Here is a 19895-nt window from a genome sequence, read left to right as displayed (position 1 = left end):
GGATGTTGTGTTGTTCTACCTTTGTTTTAATAGTGTCGTTGTCATTTTGTTGGCTGCTTTTGAAATTTCTTCGGAATGTTGTAAATATTATTTTTGAATGTTAGAAAATTATATGTTAAATTTTATTTACAAATTTAGTATTTTGAATGATTTATAATACTAGAAAATTGTATAATAAATTTTAATATTTTTTTTATTTTTTATCAAAAAAAGACAACGATTTTTCACTGTTGTCGTAAATAGTTTAAAACTGTTGTTGAAGACCCTGCTATTAAAGGTAGACGCTCAAAGACAACGGTGAAAAACTGTTGTCTTTGAAGGAAAAGACAACAGTTTTTCACCGTTGTAAAAACTGATGTCTTTGTCTTCAAAGACAACGGTTAAAAACTGTTGTCTTTGAGTACCCCCTTTAACAACACAGCCTTTAACAATAATCCAAAAGGGGCTACGACAACGGTGAAAAACCGTTGTTGTAAGGCTTTTTTCTTGTAGTGACCACCAGAATCTCTGCTTCAAATCTTGATACATCTTGGTGGAACCAGGATGCATGGAGTAAGGTGTACTATGAGCTTCTTCTAAGATTTTCTTTCTCAGTTCTTCACCATTGGGAACACAAAGGAGACTCCTCTGATAAAGAATTCCACTGTCTGATACTCAAAACTCTGATTTTTCTTCTTTTTGTATCCCTTGCTTGATCTTCTGGATATTTGGATCTTCACTTTGCTTTCTCTGTATATCCTCAAGTAAGGTTGACTCTAAGGTCAATGCAGAGAGTTGGCCATAAATAATTTCCATTCCAAAATCTGACAACTCCTTCTGCAGTGGCAGGGCTAATGATGACAAAGACATCAGAAATGCACCGGATTCCTCAACACATAGAAACTTATTTAATGAAATTCCGATATCTCTATTTCCATATTTAGTGAAACATAGATAGTTTACTATTAATTATGTTAACATTCAATGCATGTTTAGATATGTGTCTAAAACTTAAAATATAGACCTACAAATGTCAGAATTTCATGAAATAAGAGTTTATAAGTTTCTAATTTTCTCTTGATCATAAATATATCCTCATCCTTAATTTTAAACTAAAATATTGAGTATCATGAATTTTTTAACCTGAATTAGGTCAAATTTGGGTTTAAAATCACCATACTTAATATATTAGGTTAAAATTATGGATGAGGACATATTTATGATTGATACAAAATTAGGAACCCATAGAAACTTGTTTCATGAAATTCTAACATCTCTAGGTCAATGTTTAGGGCATCTGATTATTTTTTTTTTAAATCTAGGATGAATCTTGGATTCATCCCTAAATTTGGGACAAATCCAAGATTCGTCCCAAAATCTGGGACGAATCCAAGATTTGTCTCAGATTTTTTTTTAAAAAAAAAGAAAAGTCATTTAGAATGTAACGACCACCCTTCTTACTACTACTACTACTACTCTCTAAGAGTGACCGTTACTTAACTACTAACTCTACTTAACCGGTATGATTAAAAATCACATGGAAACCCTACCGAAAAATTTCGGCAGAATCTCCTCTGTACCGGTGACCTTATTCAACAATACATGCAATATAATATACACAGCCACAGGCGGCTGGAACACATATCAAACACACAAAAGGAATAACATCACCACGCAGTTTAATGAAATCAAATCATGCAAGTAATGAATAGCGGAAACAAATTAAAAATATACAATTAACTAACAGCGGAAGACTAAATGACTCATCTAATACATTCTTAATAAATGGAAATCTTAATAAATTCTTAAACTAAGTCCCAAGGCTTCCATAGTCCTGGCATCACACACCATCCGCGCCACCTTGTCACCTTCCTTGCTAAATCTTTTCTTTTCCTTTATCTGTAGTAAGAGGAAGTGTAGTCTATAAGCAAAATTTGCTTAGTAAGCGCTATCTAACTCACAAAAACTCGATATGCATGTATATAAATAAAAACATGCTAAAACTGAATGCTAACATGTAAAGCTACTCATGCTCATAAATAGCAAATAACAGTAAGCTAACTCATGCTCTTCTAATAGTAAAGAAGCATACTGAAAGGCTAAACATGTAAGACAAGTCTATACTATCATGCTAGCATAAAGAATTTAACTTACTGAATTCTAAACACTTTCTGATTCTTATTAAACTTACTTAAAAACTTATTCTTTTATTTCACTTATTTAAAACTTATTCTTTAATACTTGTAAACTTTTGTAAACACATTGTTTTATTAGTTCAAAAGCTTATACTTATAATACTTCAAAATAATAATCAACTTCTTCTTGGGCCCAGGCATAGTATCATCTTATGCGCGTTCCCTAATAGGTTGGGGTAGCGAGCCACCAATCCTAAAAGAGCATACCTCGGTCTACCAGGGCCAAGACCTCGGAATTGGACACCTGGATTTGTTTAACGACAACCTTGGAAGTCGGGTACTAGCCTCTTCTTAAAAGTAAAATACTTTTAATCTTAATTACTTCTTCTTTAAATGCCTCGGCATTTTAATAGGCACCTTGTGTGCCAAAAATCCCTAAAGTCTTGACTTTGGGATCTACTTAAGGCCTCGGCCTTTTTTTTCTTTTCTTTATCTTTCTTATACTTTTCTTAAACCCAAAATACTGTTAGGGTATCTTTCGGATGCATCTATGAATGAAATTAACTATGTAACACATAATCATGCATAGAATACAAAGGAAATCTGCACATACAATAGTTATCAAAAATCTGCACTAATTCTTAACAGAAATCTGCATACTAGCTTAATAAAAATCTGCATACTAACTTAACAGAAATCTGCACTTAAAATTCTGCACGCTAAGCTAACAGTCAAATATTTGCAATGCAAGCTCTAAAACTAGTACACTACAATAATTAGTATGAACCTAACAAATCTGATTCATTCTATAGCTTATAAGAAAAATCTGATTTAAAACCAAAATGATTGCTCACAAAAATCTGCATTAAAACAAACGAATGCTTACACATCTGCGTTAACTAAGATAACTGCATATGAAAATTGCATTATAAACCATGATGATATTTATCTTTTCTTCTTCAGACTTGGTCTTTACTTTACTTATATCTTCTCATGAATCCCTAAAAGGATTAGATAGAACACTATATGTACATATGAATTCTAGAGTTGCATAGAACGAGTTCACTTCGTTAAGACTTGCTGTGAACATAAGGAATGGCATCTAACTGTACATGCTGTTCGATAACAAGGAAATCAAATATTTGCATACATTAATTTAGACCATTCAAGCTCACTGATTTGCGAGGGAAAACCAATCCTAGGTGCTTAGATTAAGGGTTGTACGTGCCACCTTATAGCACCAAAAGAACTGAACTTGTTGAAGCTTTAACTTCTATAAAACCTGCCCTTAGAGGTTCAATAATAATGGCTTTATAAAATCTATGTAAAACCTATGAAAACTTATTCCTTTAAAGAGCAATAAAAATCTTCAAGCCACCCTAAAGATGTACAGAGGGAAATCCTAACCAAGGAAAACAATAAAGCACTTGCTGCCCTTTAAACTTCAAGCTATCCTAATGCTGTAAGAAAACAATGATACACTTGCTGCTCTTAAATCTGAAGCATGGAAACAAAGCCATAAAAATCCGGAAGCCGAATACAAACTGATAAGAAGCAAAGGGAACGTCTAAATCTGAAATGCAATCATAAGACAGAAGGATCTAAATTGCATGCCTAACCTATACAAATTCTCCTTCTTTCTTTAGGTTTCATGGCAGCCAGCACCAAAAGCAAAAAACTTCTTTAAACATGCTTCGAAATCCAAACAAGAAGCTAGCTTGAATCCGAAAATAGAAAAGGCAAGGAAACTCATGCAAAGCTTCGGGAACAAGGAGAGGAACAAGCAATAAATCTCGGAGCTATCCTACTGCAGGTGAGTAGCAACTTACCTTGCTATTCTTGAGCTTACTACCGAAAGAGAAAGGCGGCTCTAGGGTTCCCGAGATACTTGAGTTCCCGGTTCCTCCTCGTGCCCACAAGCTCTCCTCGACGAGAAGATCACAATGGTGTAGAAGACTCTCGGCTTTGATCCTAGGCTGGCTGCCGGAGACCAAAAACCCAGCTCCTTCTTCGCTGTCGCCCGAGCAGAAACGCCGCACGCAGACGGAATCGGGAGGAGGGAAAAGAATTAGGTTTAGGTTACGGAAAATTAAGGCCTTAAGTTCTCCTCTCTTATAACCTCATATTCTGTTAACTTGTTAATAAATTTTCTTACCTTTTCTAAACAAAACCGACGGTTGGATCACTTGGTCAGCCGGATTTTGACCAACTCTAAGGTCACGGCTTCGATTCCTTAGCCGCGCACTTTCCGTTTCGATTTATTTCCAATGTTCCTAACTATACCTTATATACATTTTATTCCATATATAATTAACAAAACCTTTGCAGACCAGTTGGTTGGTTGGGTTCGGTTAAGACACGGGCTAAGTCCGAGGTCTTGGGTTCAAAACCCGGCTTCAATACTTTCTTTTTCTTTTCTTTTCTTTTAACTTCTTCCGTTTGGTAAAAATACCAAACGAACTCCAAAAATTACATAAAAATACTCTATAAATTCCTAAAAATCTCTAGAATTTTTCTAAAACATTTCTAGATTTTAATAAGGTCTTTTAGAACTCTAAATCATGAAATTTGGGGTGTTACATAGAAGTCCTAAATATGGACCTAGAGATATTAGAATTTTATGAAACAAATTTCTATGCATTCGTATTTTTCTCCTAATCATAAAAATATCCTAATATAGAATTTTAACCTAATATATTGAGTGTGGTGATTTTTTTTAACAAGAATATGACCTAATGCATGGTAAAAAATCACAACACTCAATATATTATGCTAAAATTATGGATAAAGATATTTTTAAGATCATGAGAAAATTAGAAATCCATAGAAACTTATTTCATAAAATTTTAACATCTCTAGGTCGACATTTAGGGCTTCCGATTGATTATTTTTAAATTTTTTTTTTTGAAATCTGGGACGAATATTAGATTTGTCTCCGATTTAGGGAAGAATCCTGGACTCGTTCCCAAATCTAGGATGAATACAAGAATTCGCCCCAAAATCTAAGACGAATCCAAGATTCGTCCCAGAATAAAAAAAATAAATAAGACAATAAAAATGAATCAAAGGCTCTAAATATCGACCTAGAGATCTCAAAATTTCATGAAACAAGTTTCTATGCATTCATATTTTTTCCTTGATCGTAAAAATATCATAATCTAGAATTTTAACCTAATATATTGAGTGTGGTGATTTTTTAATCCGAATTTGACCTAATGCATTTTAAAAAAATCACCACACTCAACATACTAGGTCAAAATTATGGATGAGAATATTTTAATGATAAAGAGAAAATTAGAAACCTATAGAAACTTGTTTAATGAAATTCTGATATCTCTATTTCCATATTTAGTGAAACATAGATAGTTTACTATTAATTAAGTATGTTAACATTCAATGCATGTTTGGATATGTGTCTAAAACTTAAAATATAGACCTACATAAAATTTATATGTAGGTCATTGACTTGACCCATTCCCATCACATTCTTGCATCCCCAGTGAAGCAGAAGGAGACACACTTAATCTTTTCTACCTCTGGCTAGTCCAATAGCTCCATTATACTCTCCAGGGTTTTGAACCATGCCTGAGCATCCCATGGTTAATTGGTGCTAGAGAAATTCTCTGGTTTCAGTTTCTGCCACTGGAGGAGGTATGCTTCTTGCCTCACCACCTTTTCTGGGGCTACAGGTGTAACAGATGGTACTTTAGCTATAGTAGGTGTTACCATATTGACTTCCAGTGGGACCACAGGGGGAGCTTGTTGGTTAGCAGTTAGGGCGGCAATAACCTGCTGCTGCTTAGCCACTTGTCTCTGAAGCTGAGCTACTACTTCTAAAAGGTTGGGCTGTGGTGCAGACTCATTTTCCCCTGGTTGAGGTTTATTAACCCTCGACTGTCTAGTTGGTCGTCCTCTAGCCATTCTACATATCATAAGTCAAAACCAGTGAAAACATACGTCAGCCACTCCTCATTCCTACTTGTTATAATTACTACTTTCATCTATAAGCATGCTGAATCTTAACAAGCATTTCTTACTTGGGAGTTGTAGGATCAATGCTTGTTGTGTGTGTGTGGCGGAAGGATGGAACCACTCTGATACCAAACTATAACGACCTCCTGACTGAAACCCTAACTTAGAGCACGGACGTTACTCTTTTTATTTATTTTTTATACCTTCTAAGGACATTGTTATTTGCACTTTGCTCGATTCAGAAATCTAGTCTGAACTTGTTTCGACGGTAAAGCCATGGTTTGGAGCGAAGCAGAGCTGAGAGGAACTCTATAGTTGCTGAGGGGTCTGGGTCGTGTGACCCTAATCAGCCCTGTGGCCCTACTCGTGAAGGGGCATGCTATGGCCGTGTGGTGATGACCGGCCGTGTGGCCTTACCAGACCCAAGTTTGGGCACGGCCGTGTGTGCCACACGGCCGTGTAAGGCCTTCCCTGCTGGAGCAGGGCACTGTCATGTGGCTTCCACACGGCTGTGTCACCTGGGCAGTTAGGAAGAGGGGGCACGACCATGTGGCTCACATGGCCATGTCATCTCGGTTGTGACGAAGGGGTGCACGACCATGTGAAACCACACGACTATGTCATCTTACCCGAGAAGAAGAGGTGCACGGCCGTGTGCTTCACACGGCCGTGTCACCTTGTCCGAGACCAAGAGGAATGCATAGCCGTGTCACTCCGGCCGACAGGAAGAGGTGCATGGCCGTGTGAAACCACACGGCCGTAACACCCTGGCCGAGAGGAAGCAGGGGATGGCCGTGTGAATCCACACGACCATGTTACCCTAGCCGAGAGGGAGCAGGTGATGGCCGTGTGGACCCACACGGCCGTGTCACGGGCCGTGCAGGGGGTCACACACAACACTACAAAGGAGGTTGGTTATCCCCTTTGTACTCTCTCTTGGCTTACCGTTCTCTTCCATTTCTTTAGGAAGAGTCTTTGACATGCTAATTACTAACAAACTATCAATTTCATCATACACAATTCTTAATAGTATTTTTATACTAAGCGAGATAAGAAAATAGGTCCATCAGTACAAAAAATCTAACATATTCCATGCACTAACAAGTTCCAAGATCACTTCCCACTGTTCCGTCACACACACCAGCAAACATTGCTCCTACTGCCCCTCCTTACTCGAGCTTTCCTTTACCTTTATCTGCAGTATAAGAAAAAGTAATCTATAAGTAAATGTTTAGTAAGTACCGTCTACTCACAAAATAATGCATTCAAAGAGTACATATTTTTCAAACTGCTTGCGGAAACCCAAATCATGCACTTAACAATCATTTATGCTAAAATACATAACTCAGAAATATGTATATGACATGCATTTTAAAATCACCCTGCACTCTCTAACTCTAGTTCTCAACTTAATAATGTTTTCACTTTAACAAATCAATAAGCTTTGAAAACTTTATCTTACATACTAGTGAAAATAATAATCACTTGCTTTGGGCCTGACATTATACCACTTTGCGCGCATCCTTAATAAAGTCTGAGGTAGCTAATCTCAAACTTATTAAGGTACTACTAGGCGATCTAGGGGCCCAGGGGGGATCTAGGAGCCCACCCATGGACCTTGTGTCTAGTACATGCCATCTTAAAGTAAAATACTTTCTTTTTAATACTTCTTTCTTATACTTGCACTAACTTATCATTTCAGCAAACACCTTGTGTGAACTTAATCCCTCACACTTATAGGGAAGCACCTTGGGGCACTTGATTATGCTTCTTAGTCCCAAAACTTAATGGGAAGTAAATCAAATACTCTAAATGTGCTCTTAATCCCAAAACTTTAGAGGGCATCTTACAATCATAACACCTATCTCCTTTAACATACATAAAACATATCATGGCATGAATCTTCTTTTAACTTACATAGATACATACTAAAACATGCATCAACGAAGTAACTTATACCGTAGGTGAGAAGTACTTACATCCTTTCGCTAAATCTTACTAGTATAAGATGTAGGGAAGATAATCTTCTCTTGCCCTCCCTAATTTCCAAGACACCTTCCTGCACGTTCTACTTCCTTGGGAGAGACCCTCCCCTTAGATTCTTCCCTTGAAGAGCTTAAAGACTTGAAGCCCTAGGTTTCTTGGCCGAAACTTGAAAGGAGGAAGGAGAGATTTCGGCTAGAGAGGAGAAGAGGAAGATGAAAAGCTAGGTTTTCATCTATTCTTTTCCCTTTTATACTAGGTGGAAGTTGAAGCATCTTTTCACACAAAATCTACTTATAATAAAATGTTTCCTATTTCCAATGTGATGCTTTACCACCACCCTAATGGCAACTTTAATTAATCTTAAATAAAAGGTCTTGGGTTCAATTCTAGCTCAAGGCTATTTATAAATATATTTATATTTCTTTTGTTGTCTTCTATTTATTTTTGCTCTTTTGACTTAGAGGAAATTTATGGTATTATAGTAGGTACAAGAACTATTAAAATGAAATATCGATAACAATACTAAAACAAAACTTGAACCGCAAGTTGTCGTGTTGGTGTAGGAAGCATCCGACGATTGAACCTAAGTTTTGATAATGGCAAAGGGATTCAAAGTTAAGATTCTCTGTTATCTAACATGTTGAATGAGTATTTCAGGAAAGTCCTAACTGCGGTTAGGCAAGTGAAAACCCTAGGGGGTGGTAACCCTAGGTCCTAGGGGGTGGTAACCTTAGGTGGAGAAAAGTCCTAGCTGCGGTTAGGCAAAGGGAAAACCCTAGGGGGTGGTAACCCTATGCGGAAAGTCTTGGTAGGTCGATGTCTTCAGGCAAAAGTCCTAGGGGGTGGTAACCCTAGGTGGAAAGTCCTGGTGTCGCGAACCAGGTGAAAGACTGGATTGGCCGGGAAGCGGATGTCCAGCAGAAAGTCCGGAAGCGTCGGGTGCTGAGCAAAAGTCCAGTCGATCTGGAGGATCGACTAGCAACAGGTAAAATCTCCTGAGTGGAGTAGGTGAGGACGCGTTCCCCGTAGAGGGAACAGTAGGCGTCGGGTCGACCTAGGGTTTCCGGTCGGAAACCCGAAGTCAGACTCGGACAGTCCAGAGACTGTCTATACTTTATTTATCATGTGTTTTGTGCTAACTTTGTGTTGCAGGATTGTGTTTGGAACTAACATATCTTGCAGGTGCAAAGGAGCAACCTAATTCCTCGGATGAACAGTGTCCGAGGCGCCTCCATGGAGCTTGGAGGCGCCTCGGGTACAAAAGCTGACCTGGCCGCGAAATAGGGTTGAAGGCGCCTCAGCTGGCTCTGGAGGCGCCTTGAAGGCCCTTGAAGGCGTCCTCAAAGGTGATAAGCGCAAACTGGTCAGCGCTCATCTGCACGATGGACTCGGAGCCTTGAAGGCGCCTTCAGAGGCCTTCAAGGCGCCTTGGATGCCCTTTATAAGGGGACTTCGAGCAGCATTGAAGCATAACAACTTCCAAGCGATCCTTGTGCTGCGTGCTGCTCAATCAACGACCCTGAAGTGCTATTACGAGTCCATGACGACCAGGAGCTTCGAGATTACGATTCTGTCGTCGGTATACTTGTTTTTAATTACTGTACTAATTGTAAATCTTGTACTCCGTTTCGTACTTATAAGTGTTGCCCACCGAAAGCGATCAAGGATCGCGGGCCTTCGAGTAGGAGTCGACCTAGGCTCCGAACGAAGTAAAACTTCTTGTGTCCCTCTGTGATTGCATTCGTTATTTCCGCTGCGTATATTTACTTTGATAGTTTTACGATTCCGATACGATCAAAATAGCCGCGAGCGCTATTCACCCCCCCTCTAGCGCGTCTCGATCCAACATGTCGGAGTAGCTTCACAGCGTCGTAGGGGCACAGCGCAACAGAGCAGTTGTAGAAGAAGTTGTTGTAGTAGCTTCGTGGAGGCCTTCTTTTATAGGCATGCTTCGAGCACCTGGATCCCTTCTGGGTGCCCGGACCGTGACGTAGGTCTGGCCAATCAGTGCGCTCCTTATATGTGACGAGATAAATTTTGCCTTCCGGGCGCCCGAATCCCTTCCGAGTGCCTGGACCAACTCCAGACGCCCAAATTCCTTCTGGGCACTCGGACCACCATTTTACTGAAACTCTTTTTTCTGTAAGAAAATGTTAGTCCAAGGTAAAATAAAAATTAAACTACCTTGCAAAATAAAAGTTAGCACAATTTATATCCAACAGAGTAGTAATTAGATTCTGTCTCCTCGAGACTTGATTCTAGTCACGATCTTAACTTAGATTTTTGAAATGGTTCTAAGTTGGATCGACGCCTAAGTTCTCTAACTGGGAACACATCCTCACCAAGTAACTCCCCTCCAGTGACTTACCTTAACTTACCTGCCAGACGTCTAGTCAGCCCGTTGACCCGTTTGGACTTCGTGCCAGCTATCAGGTCAGCCCGTCGACCTAGCTTGTCACACCCCCAGAGGAGTCCCTGCCAGACAAAAATTCGACAACATCTCCCCTGTATCGGTGACAATCTGAAGCATACATACAAACAAAATACATCAGCCACGTACGGTTGGAATATATACACAACTACACAGTTAAATAATCAGCCCCCTCGGCTGGAATAAGAATAAACACAACCACGCAGTTATATATATACATTAAATAGCCCATTCGGTTGTACTAAAAACCAACACAGCGGAAAAATGATAACGGCAAGTCTATACAAAACAAATCAACACACTGCTAGCCGGCTAGGCTTTATATAACAACCACAACAATACAAATACAACAACAACACCAAATACACAAATACCAAATACAAGTAAAGCATAAACGAACCCAAAGCGGTCTTCGGATGTGACGTAGGACCCGACAGACAGGATACTCCAAGCGACACACCAAACCATCTAACTGCTACCTGAAAACAGAAAGGTATAAATACAGTGGTGAGTATAGGTAACTCAGCGAGTAATAGACAGAATAGTGCATGGTCCATAATAAACATAGAGATCAAAGGTATACAGTCTTAGTAGGGAGTAAAGAACATGATCATACCGACATAGCCAATAAACACAACTACCAGGACCAGTCTATTCTACATGGTATAATGATCATCACTGACATACAAACTGCATGAAACACAACTAACATAATGATAAATACATACCCAATCTGGAATCGACACAAGGTACAAAGATTAGTAAACTCATCAGATCTGCAACAGACCTACTCGTGACACTTGTTCAATATAAATATGACTGCATATACATGTAAAATAAATAACATGTATGCAACATGACAACCATATGCAACAATCATATCTCAAACAAGTGCAACACCTCACAATCACATGCAACTAGTATCTACTAGGCATGTATGCAATATATCTCCACAGATGCACCACACATCATATGCAAAAATGCGTATGCATGCTCCATGGTCACCCCGCCACCTCTCTAGACACCACGACCCCTGTATGGCTGAGAGGCTTAGGTCCGTGACGACTATACTACCCTCCATCCCACTATAAAGTGGTCGAGGCTGACAGTCCACTAGTAGTTATCTAACTACATAGCATCAGGGTCCCTGACTGCTCACAACGCTGGATATCATAAGCCTCATGACCGGGTGGCACGACAGGACAAGTGACAACTGCTCTAGCTACCACTACCTATGAGTGGCCAAGTGTGCAGCGCTAAACCAAAATGACTAACGACTCTCTCACACAAGGGAGACAATGGTCGACAACATGCAATTAATGATGAACACACACACCGTCATCATCCATGCAACCTCTAAATCCACATAAGTACCCCACAACACGTGTATAATCGTCATGATACCTCCATATATCCCACCAAACAGATGCACACAACCACACATGTATAATCGACTAAAAATCTCCAATAATCCCCCTAGGCATATGTATACAGAAGATAGGTACAATCAACATGTATCCTCCAGTAAAACACATCAGACACGTATATATACAACAAATATACAATCAACACAACTCCTCCAAAAGTATATAACAAATACGTGTGTACATACAACATGCAAATGTACGATCAACATGATGACTCCTATAACACATACCAACCTATGTACAATCCTCATCATATGCACAATTAGCATGGAAATACAATCAACCAGACAATCCCTATAATACATACTCTACACATGTATACACAACAGAGTAGAAATCAAGAGTTAAGACTGTATATGATATAACTAGAACACCTCAAAGATCAAGCATAAGTATCAAGAAGGAAGGTAAAAAATGAACACAATATAAGGTAAAGTAGCCTAATCCATCGAATATTAACCATGCACTAAGATGAAAGGAAAACTACATAGAGGCCAAGGAAGAAATACCCATCTTTATACGTAGATCGTGTCAAGTACTCCAATGTCGAGACGCTCGTCTCGAACCCAAGTCCTGCGATCACAATATGTATAATATAACTAGTCAAGTAGGAACTAGTTAGCTAAATCCATCATAAACCAATTAGCCAACTTGACCCTAATCTGATTGTTAACCCATCCTATTAATCCTGTTAGGTTTCACTCAATCCATAACCTTCATCAAAATAGATTTAATCCTTCTAATATCCTGATAATGATCATGCTATCATCTAAATCAACCTATCAACCAAATAATCAAACCACAACCGATCACAAACTCCAACATCCCATTATTATCCACTAAACATCATGAATCAAACACGCATAATCATCCTCATGATCCATTTCTAATCACTAAATCTGATAATCAATTTTCATCATATCTAAAACCTTCTTTCACATTTCTTATACTCTAATGAATTAACCCTCCAAGGCACCCTTGAACAACAACTCACCTCAATGTATAAACAATAAATCAGATGCATACACCCTAGCAAGAACACCTAATCAATCACTGATCCACAAATTCCAAACTATTACAATCTGATGTCAAATCTATACAAAATCTTGTAATCAAATTTAAAACTTGGATTCAATAACCTTACCTCCAAATCCGAATACCCCAGCTGATGATTTGCTGCTGAAGAAGATCACTGCTGGAGCCACATCCAACAACATTCAGCGACGCATGTTTGATGACATTGCCCATGGTTGTCAAGAAACCAGTGGCGACTCGTGCTTGCTGACTACACAGAAGAGGGCAGATCGGGAGATGAGAAGACAAAACCTACAATCTCTATGGTCGCAGCCACATGGAGTAGCACCAATTCAAAAGCAATCAATAAAGTAAAGATTGGTGGTGGTACCTTTGATCATCGTCAACCATCAACAGGACGGAAAAAGATCGGATAGTCGGGGGCATGACACACCGATGTTGCGGTGAGGAACAGGAGCTAGGGCTCACCTTTACCCCCCTCTTGGCCGAAGACCAACCCATCCGGTCGGCTACGCGATGGCAACGAAAATCTAGAGCTAGGGCACGATCGAATAGGGGCTCGGGTGCTCGATGCTCGCTGAGATTGGCAGATGCAAAGGCTCAGCCGATGGTGGTCGAACGATGATAGCATCCGAAGAGGGGTGGCTTGGCTGCGGCATCTCGTGGGTCGACGGATCGCAACGGCACGAGAGGGAAAGGGAGGAGGGAGGCTCGACCGAGGTTACGTCGACGGACGGTGGCGTGCTTGGTGTCGCTGGGAGAGAAATTGCAAGTGAGGGGAGAGGGCTCGCGATCGGGCAAAACGGAGAAGAGGAGGAAATTGAGAGGGGGAAGAGGGAATTTTGGGATTAATAAACTTAGGTTAACTTAATTAACCTCTAAGTTTATTCCTCAATCAACTCCTATTTAAGGGGTATTCCAAACAGACTTTCACTAAATCCAATAACTCTATCTCTTAAAACATATCATACGGGCTCCAATTAAACCCAAAAAAATTTCTAAAAATTCTAAAAAAAATCCAATAAAGTTATTTCTCCAATAACCTTATTATTTAATTATTATTTGGGTGTCATATTTTACATAGCTGGACCTCTTGCCAGATATCTGATCATCCTGTCGACTTATCTGGACTTCGTGCCAGCTATCAGGTCAGCTCGTCGACCTAGCTGGGCTTCGTGCTATCTATCGTCGATCCGTTGACCTAGTTGGGCTTCGTGCCAACTATCCGGTCAACCCGTTGACCTAGCTGGGCTTCTCCTGCACACTTCGTCAAAGTGTTAAATCACAACGAAACTAACTTAACCTATTTTGTCATTCATCAAAACCTGAGTTAGATCGTCAGTGCTAACCACACCAACAATCTCTCCCTTTTTGATGCAATGACAACTTGAGTTAAGTTAGTAAAAAAATATGCAAAACATAAGCAAATTATAAGAAATGACATGGTTTTTTAAGTTAACCTTTTTTTATGTTTGGTATTTTATTGTTAACTAATTTAAACCACCTAACCCCTCCCCGTTTGGCATTCATCAAAAATAGCAAGCATAGATAAGTAAAGAAAAATGGCAAAGTAAAAGAAAACAAATTTGACAACAGAAAATTTTGATAAAATAAAATTTTCAGGTTGACTTGGGGTACTTACTTAAAAAAGCATAAGCTTTCAATTCAACATCTATTAATGTTTTTAAGATAGCTAAGTTTTGAAAGATAACTTTTGAACATATATTAAAAAAAACTACTAAATTTTCATAATTGTCAACATAGCTTAGTTTTTAAGTTAACTTGAAAAATATTTTCAAAAGTGATTTTTGCAAAATATTAAGGAAAAAAAACTACTAACTTTGTAAGTTAACTTATTTTTGTAAGTTTAAAGTAATTTTCAAAACAATTTTTAAAAATAAATTTGCAAAAGTATGTTTGCAAAATTAAAGCAAGTTTCAAAATAATTTAAAAAAATGAGTTTACAAAAGTAAAGCAATTTTCAAAACAATTTTACTAAAGTATTTTTAAGGAAATGAAAAATACTTTTCAAAAATAATTTTACAAAAATATTTTTAAAGAAGAGAAAATAACAAGTATGAAAATAATTAATTCTCCCCCTGAACCTGACAAAAACATTTAATGTAAGATTTCCAAAGTTTTTTTTTTTAAAATTGGGGCAGTATTTTTCAAAAGAGATTTTAAAGAGAAATTTGATAAGGAATAAAAAAATCTATGGAATTTAATAAAAAACTTAAGGAAATATTTTTTTAAAAAAATTGATATATTCCTGAATTTATTACTCCTCCTTAATTTATTATCCTCCTTAATTTATACTAGAGTTTTAGTATATTAAAATGTACAATATATTATTAAGGTTTTTGCTCCCTCTTAATCTAGCACTTTCTGGTTATCTTTATTAGCAACAAGATTTTTTTTAAAAAATAATTTTTAAAGGATTTTTAAAATAATTTTCAAAATAAATTTTAAAGTATTTTTAAAATAATTTTAAAAGGATTTTTTAAAATAACTTTTAAAAGATATAAAATAATTTTTAAATTTTTTTAAAAGGCATTTAAAGTAAATTTTAATGGATTTTTATAATAATATTTAAAGGATTTTTAGAATAACTTTTAAAAGATTTTAAAAATAATTTTAAAGTATTTTTTAAAATAACTTTTAAAAGATTTAAAATAATTTTTAAAGAATTTTTAAAATAATTTTCAAAGGATTTTTATAATAATATTTAAAGGATTTTTAAAATAACTTTTAAAAGGTTTTTAAAATAATTTTTAAAGAATTTTTAAAATTAATTTTAAAATAATTTTTAAAGATTTTTATAATAAATTTTTAATAGATTAATTAATCTGTTAAATAAATTAGGAGATAGGTAGGTTAGGTTAGTTTTTTTTTAAAATAAGATTAGGAATTAAGTAAATTAAATAAGTTGTTAATTTGAAGTTGTTTAATTACGTTGAAATTTAAGTTTAGTGACATAGATTAGAATTAATTTTAATTTTAAGTTTGGGTTTAATTTAAGTTTAACTTAATTTAAATTTAACTTTAAAGTTGAATTTTAATTTTAACTTTAATTTTAAGTTATTATAAGTTTAAAGTTTAACATAACTTTAATTTAATTTTTAACTTAATTTAAGTTTTAAGTTTAACATAATTTAATTAGTTTAATTTAATTTAATTTAATTTTTAGTTATGCAAATTTTAAATTTGATTTTTAATATATGTTTTAAAGTTAAATTTTAAAATAATTTTTTGGTTAAACTAATTAAAATAATTTTTAGGATAAAATAATTTGTAGGTTTAAAACAATTTTAAAAATAATTTTTAGGATAAAATACTTTTTAGGTTAAAATAATTTTTTAAAATAATTTTTATGTTATAATATTTTTTAAAAAATATAATTTTATGTTAAAATAAATTTGAGTTAGAATAATTTTGAAATAATTTTTAAGTTAAAATATTCTTTAAAAATAAATTTTATGCTAACATAATTTTTAAAATATTTTTTATGTTAAAATAATTTTTCGGTTAAATTATTTTTTAAAAAAATAATTTTTATGCTAACATAATTTTTAAAATAATTTTTATGGTAAAATAATTGTAACAATAATTTTTATGTTAAATTAATTTTTTTATAAAATAAATTTTATGCTAACATAATTTTTAAAATGATTTTTATGTTAATTAATTTTTTGGTTTAAATAATTTTTAAAATAATTTTTAGTCTAACATTATTTTTAAAATTATAGTTAAAATAATTTTTAAATATATTTTAACTTAGTTTAATTTTAACTTAATTTTAATTTTAGTTTCAATTGAATTTTAATTTAAATTTAAATTTAATTTAAATTTAATTTATTTTTAATTTTAATTTAATTTATTTTTAATTTAATTTTAATTTTATTTTTATTTAGTTTTAATTTTCATTTTCATTTTAAATTTACCTTTAATATGATTTAATTTTAATTTAATTTAATTTGATTTGATTTGATTCGATTCGATTTAATTTAATGTAATTTTAATTTACATTTGGTCCTTAGTCATCTCACATGATCTAAATTTTCAATCAAAGAATCCTATAATTTTTGTGAGATGAGTTGGATTCATTTACAGGGTTTGGTTTATCTTTATGTTAGATTCAAGTTTAGCTTTGGGCTCAGCAAACAGACATTCTTTGGATAAATTTTGGGGCTATGGTGAGTCACCTAGACATCATTAGAGTAATCATGTCTTCGAGGTTTTCCAAATAGTCCTATCCACTGAACTTAGTACAAAACCTTGGTCTAACTGGTTAGGATCTGTACGAGGTAGCTTTAGTTAGTTCCACTTACCCAAATGCACTAGGTCGAAGTCATATCTCCCTAGACATACATAGACAGAGCTTCCTTAACCTACTATTATCCAAAATTTCACTAGTACTGTAGGTCAAGTATAACTTAGTCCATTTTTAAACTAATCCTAATTACCCTGTCGGGTAGGTTACTTTTGGAGGTGCCAACTAGTTTGGAGTCTCTGGCTTGGCTATAAAAGGAGGGTCGACTAGCAGCTTAACACAACAGATTCAAAATGATCTTCTTATATGCGCACTACCCTGGAACAACTCAACAACATCTAACTGCTACTCTGACAATCAACAAACTACTAATCATTTGTTGTTGGTACACTTTGCTTTTGTTAATACTTGTACTTGCATATTTGTAAATCCTTTTCAGATCTATAGTGATTATCAAGCAAAAGCGATCAATGATCGTGGGGTCTTGGAGGAAGAGTCATCACAGGCTCCGAACCAAGTAAAACCAAAGGTGTCAACTTGGTGTTTGTTTTACTTATTCTTTATTCTGCTGCATTTACTATGTGTTTTCCAAAATGAGTGAAAAAGCCATAAGTGTTATTCACCCCCCCTCTCTAGTATGTCATCGATCCTACAATTGGTATCAGAGCCAGGACGCTCTGAATTAGTGAAACCATCAATTGAGAAGGGGGTCTTTTTTGAAAAAGTAAATTATATATCGTGTTTATTTAAAAAATATTCTTACGCCTTTCATTTTCCCTCTAAATTACTTTTTCAAACAATTTACTTTCATTTTTTCATCATTAGTCAAATGTTGTGAAATAGTGCACTTTACAAAATTTTGTCATAATATTTTTATTATTATTTTAGTATTTTCCTTGAAATTCATGTAATATTACTCGAGTAATTTCTTTATCTCCCGCATTACTAATCCAAGACTAAGTCTTGGAACAAGTTTTATATTTTTTGTGTACAAGATTTATTTCTTAAATGGCCCACCAAGAAGAGTATAGCACAGCACGCCCGTCTCTTTTCTCCGATGAGGATTTCGACTACTGGAAGGGTCGAATGGAGTACCACATCCAGACACAAGTCGAGATGTGGATAATCATCCAGATCGGCCTGGTACTTCCACTCGACGGCACTAGAAAACCAGTATTATGCAAGAACTGGGATACAAATTTGATGAAGAAGATTGAAATCAACGCCAAGGCAACATGTACTCTATAATACAGCCTGACAAAAGAAGAGCTGAACAGAGTCGGTCATTTTTCAAGCACAAAGGAGTTGTGGGAAAAATTGATCGAGTTGCATGAGGGTACTTCCAACATGAAGGTAATTAAAAGAGACCTAATTTTAAATAAGTTATATAACATAAAGATGCAGGAAGGTGAATCTGTTGGGGTTCAATCAAAGTCCCACATTGAAAAAATTTGGTAAAGATCATGGGGTTAAAAGGATGCATGATATCTCCATTGGCATGAGGCCTTTTGGGTAGAGCCCAAGAGCAAAACCATGAGGGCGTAGGCCCAAAGTGGACAATATCATGCCATTGTGGAGATATGTGGACATCCTTTGGCACAACAATTGGTATCAGAGCTAGGGTTTGCCTCTGTGTGTTTGGTTTTCAATTTAATTATACATATGTCATACATAATTTAGGCAGGATAATAGTAGGATATGCTAACTCTGTGGTTGCAGGCTCCAACTATTATGTCTTATAGATGTTGTGTATGATTGGACCCTTGGACATGTCAAGGGCATTTTATTGTGTGTGCATGATTGTATTTAACTAATACAGCAGGAGCTGTATTAGCCCTAGAATTTTACATTTATGTTTGATCTAGACTTGATGTACATTCCCTTGTGGAATATAGGATCGATGTATGTAAAATTTTATTTTATTTTTGTCGCGGATCGAATTCTTGCGAGGCGTGGTGCTAGTGGAGGACCAGAGGCGCAGCGGAAAAGGAAGCTCGATGGACCTGACGACATGATCCCTAGGGATGACAGCACACGAAGGACAGTGATGTTAGAAGCCTTAATAGTTGGAAATTTAATTTCCATATTTATTGATTTTATTTACTGTGATGTGTGTGTGTGCATGTGATGTATGCTAGCATAGGTTAAAATTCCTCACCTTAAATAACTAAGTGGGAGAGGGATTTTTAAATAAATTCCATGGTCTCCATCCTAATCCAAATTCACTGATTTTAGGATCAGTCTTTAACTCGAAGCTGATCGATCAACCGATCCAGGTGCTTGATCGACCGAACCTTCTGAACCCGCCCAGCTTCGCATCTAGATTATGCTACCTGGATAAGAGTCTACACTATTGGTGCGGCAAACATTCGACGATCGAACCCAAGTTTTGATAATGGCAAAGGGATTTAAATTTAAGTTATTTTGTTATCTAAACATGTGTGAATGAGATTTTTCAGGAAAGTCCTAAATGCGGTTAGGCAGGTGGAAAATCCTAGGGGGTGGTAACCCTAGGTCCTAGAGGGTGGTAACCCTAGGTAAAGGTGTAAAATACGGTGCCCAAATAATAAGGTTATTGGAAAAATAATCTTATTGGATTTTTCAGGAATTTTTAGAATTTTTCTGGGATTTAATTGGAGCTCATATGATATATTTGAGGG

The sequence above is a fragment of the Zingiber officinale genome, chromosome 3B (assembly GCF_018446385.1).
Source record: "Zingiber officinale cultivar Zhangliang chromosome 3B, Zo_v1.1, whole genome shotgun sequence".
Taxonomy (NCBI): domain Eukaryota; kingdom Viridiplantae; phylum Streptophyta; class Magnoliopsida; order Zingiberales; family Zingiberaceae; genus Zingiber; species Zingiber officinale.
The sequence above is the reverse complement of the archived record's forward strand: the minus strand, read 5'-3'. Positions refer to the sequence as shown.